The 18,166-nt window shown below is 35.5% G+C and overlaps 1 long non-coding RNA gene across 1 annotated transcript in view; it reads right to left on the reverse strand.

Moving 5' to 3' along the window:
• Positions 1-343: 343 nt before the first annotated feature.
• The window catches only part of LOC309879012, a 34,986-nt gene continuing 17,163 nt past the window's right edge, over positions 344-18,166 (reverse strand). The window contains exon 3 of the long non-coding RNA XR_014317643.1: positions 344-539. This is a non-coding gene — a long non-coding RNA (uncharacterized lncRNA). The remainder of the gene's footprint in view (positions 540-18,166) is intronic.

The following is an 18,166-nucleotide window of genomic DNA, read 5'->3' on the forward strand; positions in this document are numbered from 1 at the left end:
ATAAACAAGGACTGACTTTATGTCTTAATTAAGGATTTTTATGAAATTTGAAATCAGTACTAGACATGGTTTGAACCACCACCACCATCCCAACAACAAAATATTTGAAAGGTTAAATCATTAATATCCCAAATCAACAGCACAATGCTTTCTTTTGCAAGCAAATGAGCAGACTGGAACTGTCATCACTACAAGTATTTCAGAAGAGATTCCACAATCACCTGTGAAATAAACCTCGCTGCACTGATCCTGCCTTGAGACACAAGGAAGGGCTACATGATTGCTTGAATTCCTTTCCATACTTCTTTTCCAAGATTAAATGGTTCAATTCGTAACTATTGCTCTTATCAGGAAAGGCAAATAAGTGGATTTCCCTATTTTAGATGAGAAATTCATGGCTGATTTGCAAGACAGGGTACAAATTTATGATGGGATGTTGTTGTTATTGTCGTTATCAGTATGTCTCATGGTTGGTTGGTGCTGATTTGTCAACCTGGCTGAAAAAAATTATATTCTGGGTGTCCCCCTGTTACCACCTCCTGAAAAAAAAAGAAAAAATGTTCTGTGTCAGGGGGACACCTTTAAAAAGTCTAGCCAAAATGACAAGAACAGCATAAATGGATAAGACTTTCAGTCTCTTGTTTCCAAGTGAGTGAGGAATGGAAGGCTTTTGACCCAGAATCCTTATCACTGACAATCAGTATTCTCCAAAATGTTAGCAGTATTGGGAAAGCATGTCAATGACAAACGAAAGAGTAGAAGAGAAAATACACATATTCCTAAATTGCTTGGGATTTTTGGAATTCCCTCTGAGGTGCTGAAGAAAAGCAATTGATGTGTGTAGGACAGGCAGCCAAGAAGGACAGCAATATTTTGTTGACAGAACATTGCTTTGTAAGTAAACTTGTGCTGGGAGGCACAGAAATTCCCCCATTTCCCCAGGGCACCAAAACCTCTGGAGCCAACACTGGATTTGTGGCAAAATCTGCAGATGGCTCTGCAGGAGGAATGCATACAGCTGTGTACAGATGGTTTATAGCTGTGTGGCTTTGTATTGGCAACTCAGTTAACTAGATAACTTGTTGGAGGTGGAGACACAAAACAATATCCACAAATGGCAATACCCTCCCCCTCAGTTGGTTTAGCACTTGAACTGAAATCATTGAGCTTGTTCCTTACCTTGATAAAGATTTAATGCTACTTTATGCTGTCCCTTCAAGTAGGGAAGGAGGGCGCTTTGAAATAAGGTTGTCAGCTTTCTTTAGTTCTAAAACATACTTTGAATTAGTTCTTCTATTTATTTGTGAAAACACAGGAATAAAACACCGGGAATAAAGTGGAATTAACTTATATATTACTGACTCTTTTCACTGCTTCTAACATTGGCCAGGAGTACCTTGAGGTAGATAAAGTCCCAAGTTAACATGGAAAAGTGTCTGACCCAGTCAAAATGCTAAATTTCTGGTCCATGTGAAAATAGCAACACTTTAAATTTGATTCCCATTCTTTATTACTTAATGTTGTTTTAGAAACTTCCTTTATTTTGGAAAGTGTAGAAATGTTTAAAAGCTAATTTTATATTCCTGTATTCTTTTTAAATTATATCAACACATGCCAAAAATACTTATACATGATCTGCTGACAGATTATTGTATGGCATTTGTTAAAAAGTTCTACGGCTTTTAGTTTGTTCATTGTTTTTGTAACAAAACACAAACTTGTAAAATTTGGGATCATGCAGAATGTTTCAATCAGTACTAAGTAGCATCTGCCCTAAAGTCTAAAAATAATTTATTTAAATATTTTCTGTTTTTACAGGAAACCTAATAATATCCATGTAGCTAGCTTTGGGAAAAAAAAAAAAAAAAAAAAAAAAAAGTCACTTGCCTTAAAACCATATTTCTAACAAAATGTTCTGTATTAAAATTTTCCATATAGGATATGGATTCTAGTCAGCCTGACTGTGTCACTAAATGGAAGAAAAATGTACTCGTACAAAACTGACAAATGTTTATAATTCAATAATACTTGCTACTGGACATTCCCAATCTCTCTGACCAATTTTAATTCAGACATTCTAGGTCACTGACCTAGTTAATGATATAAAGTCTTCAAACTAATTTTTTTGAACTAGAAATGATCTCAGTCTATGCAAGTCTATGCAAGTCTTTTAATATGTTAACACGTTAACATATTAAATATGGCCATGACTAAAGGATAAGTATGAAACCCTAACACCACCAGATGCTGATTTTATTGATGATGGATGATGGACCTGTGACTCCCATACAAACTGCTAATTCATGCTGGAATACAAACTGTTTCTTGAGGCTTATGAATGCATTTCTTATTGCTAAACAATGAATATGGTGATTGAACAAAAACAGGAGTATTGGAGATCCTCTGCAATGTCACATGGCTAATCACAGTTCTGCAGAATGGATTTTCTAACAGTAGATAGGCAGAGAAAATGGGGTATTAGTTCTATCTCAGAACCAACTTAGCTCTACTTAGACACATGCAGATAATTCCTCAGGAAATAACACTTAACTGTAAGAGTGTGTGAGTGCGTGTGTCTGTGCAAACATGCTCATAGGGAAAGAGATGTATGTCTTCCAGAACAAAATTATGCTGGAGAAAAAAGTGCTTAGATATATTATACGGAACAAAATAAAAATGCACAAAAATAATTTCTCAGGAATATAACATAAATTTAACATAAATTTAACAATTTGTCTCTGAATAATTTAATTTGCAGTTTTAAGCCTTTAGAGTTATAGTCTATTTATAATTGAAGCCATAGTCTGCATGTATTTTAAATGCAAAGAGAGGTTCCAACAGTCAAGTTATTATATTACTCGAGAGTTTAATTAATAACACACTAATTGTAGAAGCCAACATCAAGAGCCACACCATATTGTTTCCATTACATTTTGAAACTGTTTGAAGTGATTTAGTAATAATAATAATAATTAAAAAAAAAAAAAAACACCACTGAGTAAAGTGTTATCTTCTCATGAAGACAGCATTTACTCTATGACTTCTCCTACTTGCAGGATGTAGAATTCTACACCAGGTTCTGTAGTAGAGCCTGGTTTTGGAGATGAATAGCAGTGCATACTCTCACTTTGACAGGGAAAGAAAAATAACTCAGTCCAAAGGCTTTTTTTGAACTTTGAGCTCCCACAGTACATAAATGTTTAGTGGCATAATATTACTAAAAATATAAATGATTCAATGCCAGAAAAATACTGTAAGATTATGCAAAAGCAATATATCCTGAGAAAATAAATGCCATAAATTGTATGTTAACATATAAACTTATTTCTAAAATACTGATTTGTCTTCATCTATGAGTATTCATTTTAGTCATTTCTAACCAAATGCATAGGAATCTCAGTGGCTGATAAATATAAAATCACAATAGGTCTTTTTTGCCATCCTCATCAGTAAATTGCCACCACCCTGTAGCTAGAGACACAACAGGGTGCTGGGAAATAGGGCAGGAAGAGACCAGGGCCCTCCTTTAACCCACAGTCTGCTGCTTCTTAGGGGACTTTCTCCCCTTCTACCTAGAACCCATGAGACAAAGAGCAGCTATAGTAACAAGGCACTGACTGGCATGTAGAATACATGCCATGAGGTACCTTCCCTGAAGATTTTCTCTCTCTAGCTGCCTTGCTTTACCCGGTTCTACACAAGTAGACTGGTTCTTCTGTCAGCACCCCACCACTCCCCCCTCCTCAACAACCATATTGCATAACAGCAGGATTTTGCCCTAAGCTGTTATGCTGACTCCAGAATTTCTGGTCTTATAAACTCTCTGTAAATTGATAAAATATTCCTCTCCCTCCCCCTGCATTGCAAAAATAACATCCTACTAACTTAGTGAGATCTTAGGGGCAATTAAAATTAATAAATACCATGGAAACCTGATAGTAGTGCATTGCAAAATCAACAATAAAAATAATATATATATCCTATTTCTGACTGTGATATAATAGGAATTTGCTCTAAGAATTTGAAATTGCATATATTATTGAAAAGATTGATACTGTAACAGTTTCTCATATCATATTAGCAAACAACAAATTCAATAACACTGTACATGCAAAACCATTAATAAGATTAAAAAATAACACAATATTTGGAAACCTACCATTCTGATAGGATGTGTCAGCAGTAGTACCAAAATTAGCTATAAGTCTGCTGCAATAAATGTTGATATTCTATTTAAACCTTAAACCATTCCATAATGATAACATTTTCAGTACCTCCAGTGAGGTGATGTTCCACCTCATGGGACATAAAACATGGTGTTTTATGTGTGCAAAATCTTTAAAAGAACTTTATTTCACTGTTTCCATAGACATGTCATGTTGTCATTTACATGAGAAAAGAGTGAGCCATGTGGGAACTACCAGTTTACAAAGGGCTATAATTTGATGTTCCTTCTTGATGGAGGATCAAGATGTTTTGTTTATCTAAAGAGTAACAAGTGACATTTAAAAAACTAGTACATTTTTTTTTTGATTCTCCATTTAGCAAATGGCAGCTCATCATTAAATATTTCTTAAGCCCGTTCAGCTTTAAAGTCCCCACTGTTCTTCAAAGGCCTGATGAAAGAAATACTTCTGCAGTATATATGCCAAAGGGCTTTGTCTCAACAGCAGGAGCAAAATACATCCATGTCTCCTTCAAGATGTTTTTTCCTTCCCAACAGCAGGTGAAGGACATATTGGATAGGTCAAGAGGTTAAGATCAAATTATCATAATTTAGCAGGAGTTCAATGCAAATACTGATTCCATAGAAGGTCTGGTTCATTAATAAACCAGAGGTGGAAATGAACATGGGAAAAGACCCCTGGAGAGGCTAAAGAAAAGAAGGACTCAGTACAGTGTTTGGTGCAAGAGGAAAATTATGTTCCTTTTTATCAGCTTTCTTTATCCTTTTACCAAGGGAAGCCACAGAGGTCCCAGCAACAGTTTGGGTCCAGTCTGTAAATTGAGAATGATCAAGGAGAGAGAAGTTTCTTACTTTGTAAGAAACTTTGTAAGAAACACTTTTTTCCAGACAGTTTAATGAACTTGCAACCTAATTAGACCACATCTAATCTATCCTCCTGCATTAACAGGACAGCAGGCAACACATTACCTTACAACTGAAGTCTGAGCTACTATTGACTGGGGCACTGTGGCCTTCCATGTCCTAGAGCCAAAATCTGTCACTAAGGAGCTTCCTTCTCTTAGTGTCAGGAAACACCATGCATAACCTCATGCTTGTTACATACAGTGGCAATGGTCTTCCTTGGAGGGTCAGGATCTCCTGATGAGGTTGGCTTCAGGCTGTCTGGGCATCCTTTACTTGAGGCAGGATTATCCTAACTCTAATCCAGGTCTAGTAGAAAAGAAAGTATTCAGAGCACCAGCTGTAAACTGGAAATTCAAGTCACTGTAGGTTGCTGTCCAATTTGCAGCAAAACTCAGCAAAAAGTGAGAGTTTTGTTGCAGAGGGCAACATGAATCTTCCACATTGTGCCTAATAAATCAGTTAGGCCATCCCTTCCTGAGAGTTGGCCCACAGCAGCAAAACTCGGTTCTGGCAGGCTCTTCAAAACTCTGGAAATATCAGCGCTCACTAAATATCCCCCTGGAGTATGTTCTGGGCACAGAAGAGAAATACATAACAGAAAAATCTCATGTATGGTAAAGCAGAGAGCAGCCATATGTGAAATGGAAGCATATTAAAAATAGATAGAATACATATCTTTCTATGCATCAGAATAATACTTAAAAAAAATGATTTGAAGGTTTCATTTCTGTATATGTAATATGCGATTTTTGCTATTTTTTTTTGTCTGAATTAAATATTTCAAACAGGGCAATGAAAGTAGATTACAAACTTTTTCCCTTTATTCTCCAGTTTCTCTTTGAAATTAATATAAACATGACACTGAATGCTGGTAGAAAAAAATTAGAGGTAAGCGGGAGTGTTAACTCCCATGGCAGGAAGAGTCAAGCAGTAAATTGTTCAACACTTAATAATTTCAAATGAGAACTTCAGTGCCAGGCTGCGTACCGAGACTGGTTAGTTCTCTAGCCTGTATTATTTATAAATTTTACAAAGTTTGAATGCAGGTCTGACTTTTCAGTTCCATGTTTTATTTGCTGTCCTCTGGTGGTTCATGTATGGAGTCGCTTGTTTTGGTGTTCACAACCCTCAGTTATGTGAACATGGTTTAAATATATTTAATCAGTATTCTTTTTGAATTGCATCTGACCTGCTTTTTGCTTTTAATGAGGAATAGTAAGATTTAATTTTAATTTACTCCATGGCCTTGAGTCTTGTCTCTTGGATTACCCAGAACAATAACTTCTTGGAGGTTTTAGAGGGTTTAATGAGAAAGTCTTCCAACAAGATTTCTTAAACTTATGAGAGCTTCCTAAGAAATGGTTTCTAGTTAACCTGCCCCTAACAAAAAATCCTCTTACATTCAAATGCAAATTCACTTTATATTCCTCAGACACAGATTGTATCTTCTATGCAAGTTTTTATCACATTAGCAGTATTTAAAGTTATACTTAGTGATATTGTTGGCCCAACAGTCCAGCAGTTAAGGTGAGGATCACTAGCAGAAAGCCATGAAAACTGAGAGCATGACCAGGGAAGAGAACAAGCTTACAGAACAGGTTTGTGCCTCAGTCCCAAAGGAAATAGATTTGCAGGGTTTTCTCACCTCAGCTAAGAGCTGGCAGTATCACAACTTGCACAGTAACTTAGCATAATTTTATGACTTCATTTGAAAGAAGCCTGAGATTAAAAGGCAAAAATAAGCCTCTGTCATGTAATAAATTGTTGAAATCCTGTAGCGAGCCTTTTCCCCTTCATATTTGTGCTGAAGCTGTTGGCAGACCAGGACAGAAAAGAGTGATGTACTCACAAGAGCTGAAGCCTGTCTATAACAGAAGCACATGTAAGTCTTGCAATCTCACAAGAATTCACTTAAACACACTAATAAATTGATTTTATTTCTTATTGATTTTTTCATGTAAGGTATCATTTATGCTTTGGTGAATGATGCTTTCAGATAGCAAGTTTTAGAGGGCTACAGTCCTTTTTCTCTCCCTATGTGTTTGTTTAGCACCAACCACATTTTATGTGACTTGCAAAAGCAAAAACTGAGAAACAGGAGAATTCAGAGGATACTGAGTAATAACAGGCTAGTCTTTTGTTTGCACTGTTTTATTTTGACTGTTTGGTTTTGCTGCATAACTGCTTGGTTGTGTGTTCTTTAATAGAGATGTCCATTTCTATTAATACCCAATCACTTCAGCTGCCTCTCATAACAAAATCCAATATAACGTGGCAGGGAACAATAGCTCATCTGTATCATTAACAAATAATACCAAAGGAATATACAGCAGAGATAAAATGTTCTATTAAAAACACATATGTTAGCTTTCAACTGTTGTAAGAAAACCATTGCTACTAAACTCTACAAGTTTTCCTTTTAAGTCCTTTCTGTGGAACTACATTATACGTTGGTATCACCAAACCAGCCTCAACCCTATTTAAATTCTTTACTGTGACTTACACAGTACATTCTGCTTCCTTGGTTTAGGGCTGGGAACTTGAGTACTGCTCAAGTACTGCTCAAGTACTGCTCAAGTACTGCTGTTGCTGCTGCTCCACTGGGCAGCAGGTAAGCAAGTCTCCTGTATGGCATGGTCAAATTCTTCTGGCTGGGCTTTTAATTACAGTGATTTGATCTCTTCACTACCTCCGTCACTGACAAAAAACATCTGAAATGTCTACCTTTCACCTGGAGAATGACAAGGCTGTTTGACTGTGCCAGGTATAAACTTTGTGGAAGGGCTCAGTGCTCTGTATGCTTTTTTAGGCAGAGAGTTCTCATAACAGTATCAGGCGCCCTACCTTTCCATAGTACTCTGCAGAAATCTGTCCAGACCTCAGGAATGTTTTTATTCACTTGAAGTGGATTAATATAATATGTTTATTATCTTCTATGTATATATGTCAATAACTGCTTATAACATAACTTCAAGCACACCATCAACACTAAGTTCTTGTGTATACTGTACTGCAGTCCACTACTGTCTGTCAGAGGAATCAGGAATTTAGCTGTAATATTTCTTTACAATTGCAAGGACAGCCTTGTTTGAAATAGAATATTTGAAACAGAAGAGCTTCCAAACTATATTCATTAATGTTTCCATAAGGAAAAATATTTTTAGGTTTAAAAAAAAAAAAAGGTGGAATTTGATTTTTTTTCACTGTGTAAAGGTCTAAAATACTGTTTCATTTTTCAGAAGAAAATATGAGTTCTTAAAAAAAAAATTCTTTATCTAAAAATTGTGAAATAATAATAATAATAATAATAATAATAATAATAATAATAATTATTATTATTATTATTATTATTATTTTCACAGCTGAAAATCTGAATATTGTTAAGCTCCATTTTCTACCTGTAAAATGTACACAACTCAACAGCTTGAATGTTCAGTGCAATTGATTGTCCCTAAACCATTCTCATTGTTCTTGTATGAGTGTGGAGACACAGAATTTTTGTTTATTGTAGGAGAAAGAAGAGGAGAAAATTTCCTTTTTCGCTTCCAGGCATATTAGACATTACTTAATCCAGTATGATTTACATTGTCACTTCAAAATAGTTGAATGCTTCAGGTAAGAATTTAAAAGCTTTAACAGAACTCTGGGGATACTGTACAAATTATGCCCTATATGGTCCTCATTCCTGAGTGATGGCAATCCATTTTTGGATTACAATTGATATAGTCCATTTAATCTATCACTGTAGATTGTAAACAATTTACTGGATCAGTGATTAATGCCATATTCAAACCACATCCTAATAAGTTTCCTAGTATACCAGATTCTGAAATTTGGCCAAAACTTGCAAAGATAGTGGGAACTGGGATTACCAATATTTGACAGGTTTTAATGACCTCTGAATTTTGAAAAAGTACAGAATTTGAAACTGAGATAATTTTTAAATCATACGAGATTGGGCACTAGATACATTTAACAATCTCCTTCCTTCCTTCCTTCCTTCCTTCCTTCCTTCCTTCCTTCCTTCCTTCCTTCCTTCCTTCCTTCCTTCCTTCCTTCCTTCCTTCCTTCCTTCCTTCCTTCCTTCCTTCCTTCCTTCCTTTTTTTTCCGTCAGAGGTTCAGTAAGGTTTTATCTTTTGCCTTAATACCAAGACTTGCATATCTGAAGGCTTACTGCACATGCTGCATGTACCATAAAGGATAAGCAGGCTACAACTTTTGCTCTATTTACCTCACCCCAGGGCCTATCACATGCAAGTGACCGTACTTCCACAGAGCCACTCAGGACTCCATCCAGCCCTGCTTCCAGTAAACACGTCTGCTTTTTCTTGTGGCTCACACTACACCTGCACTGTCTTCAGGATCTGTGCCTGCGTAGGTTAGTAGCTCAAGAAACTTTTCTCTGCATCATCTCCTGGGAAAGAGTTCAGAGAACAATCTATTAACTGGACCTTGATCTGGTACTAGTATACACATCTCTTCCTTACGAACTGGCACAGTAAGCTAGGTGGTTAGAGTTTCGTCAAACTACTTGTAATAAAAAGCAAGGAGTTTCAATAAATTTGACTTTGCTTCCCAGACCAGGTGAGTATGGAAAGTAAGTGGCAATGTGGATTCTCTACTGTCTAATAATGGGTGAGAGGTATTTAAGCTATTCTCAGAGAAAGGACACAAATAAGATCTTCATCTTCTGCCAGCTGTCTATGCTGGCAGGACTTGCTGAAACTCATTATTTTTGAAACTTTATCAAATTTAGTTGATATTAACCATTCGGTTCAAAGATTAGGGGAAGAGCAGGTAAAGAATTGGAAGACATTGGCTAAAACTTCAGTAGAAGGTCAACTTAAAAATTCCCAAATAGCAACATAGCTTGGGGTTATAAAAGATGGATCTGTTTGTTTGTTTGTTTGTTTGTTTGTTTGTTGTTTTTAAATAGATCTATAGTTTCTTTAGGAGAGAATCAGAACAGGACCCTAAAAGCTGAAAAGAAGCCAATGGTTGTGCTGCCCTGGATCAAATTGAGGTTCTGGTGTAATAGAAATAGGCAATTTGAGGACCTTCTTTAACAATGCTACAGGAAGGATTAAACTAGGCGTAAAATCTACCTGTTGTATCTCATAGCCACCTTTCATGTTACCTCTGTAATACTTTAATAATTTGGTCTTTGTCCAGGAAATGTAGGTATGATATGCAAACATATCAGGAAATGATATATGTAATGATGTATGTAGTAATGTATGTATGTAAACCTATCAGGAAATGTAGTTATGTTATGTTTACTGTTACAAAAGTGAGTAAAGAGACTTATTTTCCTTGTGTTGGCAAATTATAGTTTTACATTCTTTGGTATAAAGGCTTCATTGCATATGTTCAATCTTAGGAACTACTGAGTGAAATTCTATGTTTGGGAATCTCTAGTAGGTTCTTTATCCCAGTCATCACAGTCTGAATTTTCCACAAACCAATTCCTTTCCAAGAGAAGTACAACTTTCATTATTCACATTGACCACAAATATTTGCTGATCTTTGACAGTGACATTTTATCCAAAGGAAAAAGTTTGGAGCATCAAACAGAAGCTGACATAGTATCTTATTTTTGAACCTTTTTATTTTTAAAAAAATTGAATTTACCAAAGAGTGCCCCGAGTTTCCCTGTTACACCATTTTTCTTAAAGCCAAGTTTCCCAGTGGATGTGTTAATCATGTGTTTTACATGCTGTCATATCACATAACATTTTGAGTTTGACTTAACCTGGTATGATATGTCACAATCCTACAGTATGTGTGCCCTAGGGAACTTTAAATCAGTTTGCTGAAAAACACCATTAAAGACCCACAGTGAATTGAGTTTTCTTAAAAACTCAACACACACACAATACCACATCTCTTTCTCTGTGAAACAGTGCACACTATCTGTGAAAATATTACTATTACATACAACCTTTAGAATTTGCAAAGAAAATTAAAAACATTATTTTATAACTGCCATATCATCTAATAAAATCACTTGTATACAGTGCAATTTAATACCTCTAACTATCCTCCCCTTATACAGGAATTAAACTGATTTTCTTGTGCAGCCGCAAAATGAGATTGGAAGTGGCACTGGGAAACCCATTTAGAGTGCTTTATCATACACAATACTTTTAAACCTATAGGTAAATGCTTAAAGCATAGAAATGTGAGTCAGGAAGTCTCTGAGACAAGCTGAAAAAAGAATTTATAATAAACAACTTATTATAACTCTTGTTTTCCAAAATGTGCCTTTTGCACCTATTTCTTAGCTGACCAGCTATTTCTTAGCCCCACAATGGTTTCTTGCAGTCAGACTTCAATGTCCTGCTACTGGCTTGGGGACTGGTTGACGGACCTTTGTGAGTTTCTTTAGCCTGTGTTCAAAATGAATGTGTTTTCTCCCTAAACTATTTGAAATTTACCTGTAGGTCTGAATTCTTTATTTCCACAAATATAATGAAAAATATATTTTTATTGTTAAAGCATGACATTTGTTAATTTTTATTTTACAAGGTATTCTCAAAGTATTTTTCATGTAGTTGTGTTTTTCAGTTCTAATGGTGAACCTCTTGTTTGTTTGGTTTTGTTTTTATTTTATATCATATTCTATTGACAGTATAAGTAGTGACATACCTAAAATAGGTTAAGTGTTTTTCTTACAAATTTATTGTCTATAGTAAATGTGGTTTAAAACACAAGTGCTACTCCAAGCAAGAAGAAACAGACTTTATGTTCAAATTTATTTTACTGAGGTTCTTATTTTTTTGTATTAAACTGGATGTATGATCATGTGCAACAGTAATAATCAAAAAAAGACTAACAAGACAACATACTGTCTAAGCATGTGGCCAGGTTTAACAGTACGTATTTTGACACACATGTAAATACAGGCAGAGGAAAACAAACACGTCTTTTTCACTGTATATGATAGATATACAAATTCTAAAGGGAAATGACACATTTTGTTATTCATTAACATCCAATGATCCTTTCACGCAACACCCTGGAGGCTGAATGCTGTGACAGCATAAAAAGGTATACACCCACCAGTACTTGGCATCAGGCATCAAGCAGTTTGCTGGAAAAGAGCTGGCATATATTCCTTGATAATATGTCTCATAGGTTTGTTGGATGGCAATACACTGAAGTGTCTGACCATTAAATGACATACCAAAATGCTGACATTTAACCATGTGTGCCAGTTGCCAATCACTCAAGTTTTCCTGAATTTCTATTCTTTTTTTTTTTTTTGCTTGGAATGGTTGAAGTCCACACTGGAAGCAAGCAGAGACTGAGCAAAGTGTAAATATGTTTCATATGTGTTATGAAAAACAAAAATGTAAATTTACAAGGTAAGCATGGAAGAGAGAATTGTCTTACACTGCTACACACTAGATTAAACATTGCTGAAAATGATAGGCATAAAAGTTATTTTTTATTATGTATATAGACAGATAGATATAATATTTAAACTTCATTTACAGAACCAGACAGCTGCCACCAAATTAAACTTTTGTTTTTGTATTTATGCAAAAAAAGGTATGAGTGTAGAGAGGTACAAAAGGTACAAAGACAAGAATGTCTTTGCTCTTAATGTTTTATAAGAGTTTGTGTTGTATGTACCTACAAAAGTTACTGAAATTGAACTTTTCAACCACATTTTAGCTAAAAAGGGCTCTAGAGTTGAAAACAAATAAATTGTTTGCATCTTTACATCTTCCTCTCTTCAGAGGAGTTGGACTTCATGCAATCTTTGTAACTGATCAGGCAATACAACCTTCCATAAAAAAGTTAAAAATAATCAGGAAATTTAAAGGGAAACCCAGACAAGTATACAGAGTTTCGCACAATTGTGTTAAGGTAAGTTAAGTTCTCTTACTCTTCCCAAAATGGGAAAAAAAATAAAAAAAATGGCCAAGCATTCAAAACTGATCAAAGATAATTCTTTAAAACTAATGGATAATTAATCCCTGAGAATAATTTCTGCAAAATATCTTTGATGCAAACATCTGTGTGAAGTGCACATGGAAGGAGACAAAGTTGGCAGAGTACGAATTCTGTAAAAAAGCAAATTAGGATAGCAACAGCAAAAAAATGGATGGGAAGAACACAAAATGAGCAATGCAAGGAAACAGAGAATCCAGGGAAGAAATTCCTTCCAGAGTAAAATGAAGCAACATACTATTACTGGAGCAAGGGAAGAAGTTTTCTAGGTATCATTGTTATCAACCATTAGCATAGTAACCAGTTTCTGAAGCAGGGGCTAGTTATATTAGTCTATTTTTTTGTGTATGTATAATTTTCTGGAAGTCCAGAAAAGATACAAAGAGATTTGGGAGGAGAAGGATTTATAAGGCAGATATTTCACTTCTGTGCCATTTATGGTCAAAATGTCCAGTGCTACCCTTCATTTTTGTGTACTCACTACTGTAAGCAGAATCAACTGAGAAGCAACTCAGGAATTCACATTGGCTTTGTTCACAGAGGCACCTACAATATTCATGTGAAGACCTGTGAAGAAATCTTTTCTACATGTAAAAGAACATTGTCTTTGTGTACTGCATGACACAGACAGGCACTCTGAGCTAAAAACCTCAGCTTGTCACATTGCAACCTGACTCTGAAATGGCTGTCCTAAAAGTTTCCCTGAATGTGCTATTACCAGGCAAACTTCTTTACTTTCTTGTCTGTAATAGATATATATATTCCCCTGCAGGAACTGACATTCTGCTCAACAATTCAATAACAATATAAAGTGATCTACCCTTTCAGAGGCATGCTTCCCGAGCAAAATTTACTTTCTCTTACATGTTACATGCAAAAGGACATTGAAAGCAATTGATGAGCTCAACCACTGTCAGTCAGAAATGACATCATTTGGGAGTAATATTTAAGAGATTAGTAACATCTGCTTTTTTAAATATGGTTAGTAGCAACCCCTCAGCCTACTCCAACCATATGGGATGCTTTGTATGCACAGATAGGCACTGAGCACCACAAAAGCTTTGCCAGAAAAGAAGTATTTCCTCCAAATAACACAGTTAAAAAAATAAAATAAAATAAAATGAAAAACTGCATAAACTCTCTAATTTGGTCAGAAAGACAAAAATCATACTGCTACACAAGTTTATTGCTAGATGACACCTTTGCACTATGACTACTATTAATAATATAATCACTATTATTTAATATTTCTATTGTGTGGGGAAAAAATGTAATTTAACAAGACCATCAAATTAGGAATAAGATTTTGATTTTAAGCACTCTATTCTGTTAGTCTGCTTCTCGGTGATCAGCAACCTGTTGTTAATAATTGTGAAGAAAAAGCCTGAATAACTGCTTCAGAAACCCAGAAATTCTAACCTATAGCAACAGCCCCACCCCTGTCCCTGAACCCTATTCTGTCTTTGTTTTCTAGAGGTCTTCTTTATTTTAGAGAGCTTCTTTTTCAAGCACACTTTAATTCCACTGATCCTCACATAAAATAAAAAATAATGAATAAATAAATAAATAAATAATAAAAAATAAGAAAAAGACTTTATCCTACTATTAAATAATTGCACTTCAGACTGTAGTGGGCTGTCCTTAGACCTCTACACATTAGGAGAGATAACATCAGGTAGGGGAAGAGGGAGAAGGAAAAAAAATAATTTTCTTTTGGTAAGCATTTCTTCATCTAACAGATCTGAAAAATTCAGCAATTTGAAAGGATATTAATAAAAGGATATGAATGCAGTTTTCTCTTGATTTGTCTCAACATGTGTTCTCTCTTTCCAGAATTCAAAGTGGAAGGTGTAAGTTTTCCAAATGAGCCTTAATAGTTATAATTCAGTAGCTTTCATTGCAGCATAAGTTTTTACATTAATTTTATTGTTCTTTTTCTCTGCAGAGTCTCTACAGACATTCCTGAGCAATTTTGGCATAGGATAATGAAAAATGATTTTTTGTGCTTTTGTGTCTAAACCAGTCATATCATATCTATTACATAGAGGGGAGTATTTTGGAAATTATCATAAACTAGTATTGAATACAGTCCTATGCTTTAAAACATAACCTCTTCTATAGCCCTCTTTTTATGCCTTGCATTTTATTGCTAGGTTGTAAGTAGTGTCTGCTTTGTTAATATGTTTTACACTTTTGATAAATTAATAGCAATTATATCTGCTAAAAATGGGCACATTTCCAAAACATCTGGTCAGAACAGGTCAGGACTGGCCTCCTCCTTTTCATGCAGGAACAGTTGGGGCTGATGCAGTTGTAAGCATTAGAGTTCCCAAGGGAACATCATTTTACTTAATGTACTGGCCGAATGGCATGGATCACTTCCACAACACCTGCTTACAGATTCCTTTCTGCCACTCAAACCCAAGCCAGCAGAGCATGGGAAACTGGGAGCGGTGATAGAAGCACACAGAGAATAACTTGGGAGACCATGACATGGTGAATGGGAGCAGAGTGCACTGAAAAGCAAAGGCATACAATGGGGAAAGAAAGATGTCCAACATTTAAGTGGATAATGTTGTTTGACTAATTATGATTAATAATTATCTTTTCTTCCTACACAGGCTAGGTGTGGTATTGATTTCCTTTATGTTTATGGTTACACCAAGGCATATTTGACCCACAATGAGCCATTTTACATTCTTAAGCTTTTTAACATTATTACCTTCTATTTTGTCAGGAAGTATCTTTATTCTTTGGAAACTCTAGGGAGAAAAGTCAGGCCATTTTGAATTCAGGTCTTCAGCATCTGGCCTAGTAATGTGTTAGCCACCATTGCAGCCTTATAGTTCTGCCTATTTGAGGTAGTGATATTTGCATAAACTCATTCACTTGCTACAGAGTGGTTGCTCTCAACTCACCTCAAGTAGCTTTCTGCTGGTTTACCAAGTAGTCAAATGGCAGTAATTCTATTTTATGTTAAAAAAAATAAAAATAAAAATAAAAATCACTCATTAAACATGAAGGAGAATCAGACTAACACTAACTTCTCTTGTGAAGCTTTGGTGCTTTGGTGGAATAGAGAGCTTGTGGTTGGCATTTCTTGTTGGGCAAGAAGAAAAGCTGTAGAACTGCCTGTACATTTCTGCTGGACCAAACTCAAAATTTATTCTTCTCTCAGATTCTCTTTGTGAATACTGAAGCTAAACAGGATCAATCTACTGTGCCCAAATCTGGATTTAGATTTTCCAGAGTCTGCACTTCAGTTTATTGCTTTTAGATTGGATCCTTACTAACACCAATTGCAGGAGTTGTTGAGCTGCAGGACAGGAACATAATTATATGCAAAAAATTGGATTCTACCCTGACAACATTTAAAAGAGACATGACCAGTAAACCCACTTTATTTATGATCTTTTGGTCTCTTATTTATGAAATGAATGAGTTAATACAAACCAACTCTTATTCAGCAGTCTCATGCATGCTTCTGATAAGAAGATATTCAGAAGATATTCTTAGCAGTGTCAAAGGCAATACTTCTTAGTGAAGCCTAGTTTGGGGAAGTACACACCATTACTACAGACCTTTTTGATTGTACTGTTAATTGCTTTATAAACCTATTGCCCATACAGAATTAAAGCAATTTCATAAAAGCCAAATAAAGGTATAAATTAAATATTAGAAGGTCTGAATATGAAATAACTACCTATGAAAAACAGCTTTTGCTCTCTGTTCAATCTTTGTTGCTTAATTTTGTAAGCACCTTCTGGTGGCAGTGTGATTTACTGCTTTTGAAGTCAGCAGCACCAACCTTACAGTATATCATTGAGGTCTGTAAGTTGTTAGGCCCAGAGTGATTGGGTAGTTTATTTTCCACATTCCCCTAATGTGTCAACTATATGCATCATTCTGATTTACACACTGAGCAGCCATGGACTAATAATAGTGTCAAAACTTACCTTTTGTCAGCAGGCATTATGTATGTTATAACAAAAATGTCCATGGGAAAAAAAATCAGCCTAGCCCCAATTTGCTTCCACTTGTACCTTTTTTACACTATTTATATTAATTGGCTTTCCTGGAGTTTATCCAAGTGACTCTTAGTGATGTTCTACATCTCACTTAGGCTGAGGATTTGGGTTTGGCATAGAATTCTACATTAAAAAATATCTGTTACCAGATATTTGCTGGGGAAGGAATAAGTGGACAGATGCTGGTAACACTTGTGATGCAAGTTCTCTCTCTAGCTTGTCTCATGGACATATATCAAGTGCAAATAAACCAAAAAAGGAAAATTACCCCTTAAAATCTACTGCATATTATATTTACTAATGATTATTATACTTACTAATATGCATGCATATTAGTAAAGGCAACCAGAAAGTCTATGAGACTTGTGAAAAGAGGTATTTGATGGATTTTAATCCTTGTTATATAACCCTTCCCTTCCCTTCCCTTCCCTTCCCTTCCCTTCCCTTCCCTTCCCTTCCCTTCCCTTCCCTTCCCTTCCCTTCCCTTCCCTTCCTTTCCCTTTTTTCCTTTCCCTTTTCCTTTTCCTTTTTTTCCTTTTCCTTTTCCTTTTCCTTTTCCTTTTCCTTTTCCTTTTCCTTTTCCTTTTCCTTTTCCTTTTCCTTTTCCTTTTCCTTTTCCTTTTCCTTTCTTTTTCCCTTTCCCTTTCCCATTCCCATTCCCATTCCCTTTTCTTCTTCTTCTTCTTCTTCTTCTTCTTCTTCTTCTTCTTCTTCTTCTTCTTCTTCTTCTTCTTCTTCTTCTTCTTCTTCTTTCTTCTCTCCAAGCACCTGCCTATCTTTTCATAGACTACATGCAAGAACACATCCCATTATATTTTTCTATATTAACTTGTCATTGTCTAAAACCATTGGTCCAAACTATTATTTGTTTATTTATTTTCCTGTTGTTCTGGATAGTTTCTTTCACAAAGAGATTTCTTTCTTTAGACTAAATGTGGATGAAGAATTTGCAATTGAGAGATGTCTCAAAAAAAGATGAACCTATCACTCAAAACATTTTTTTCTCCTGACGCTGTCTCCATTCTCCCCCCCCCCCCCAGTTTAACTTAAAGTTTGCATGTCTTCATGTCTTTGATGCTGTTCAAG

This window comes from Aythya marila, assembly GCF_965140915.1.
Source record: "Aythya marila genome assembly, chromosome: 5".
Classification (NCBI taxonomy): domain Eukaryota; kingdom Metazoa; phylum Chordata; class Aves; order Anseriformes; family Anatidae; genus Aythya; species Aythya marila.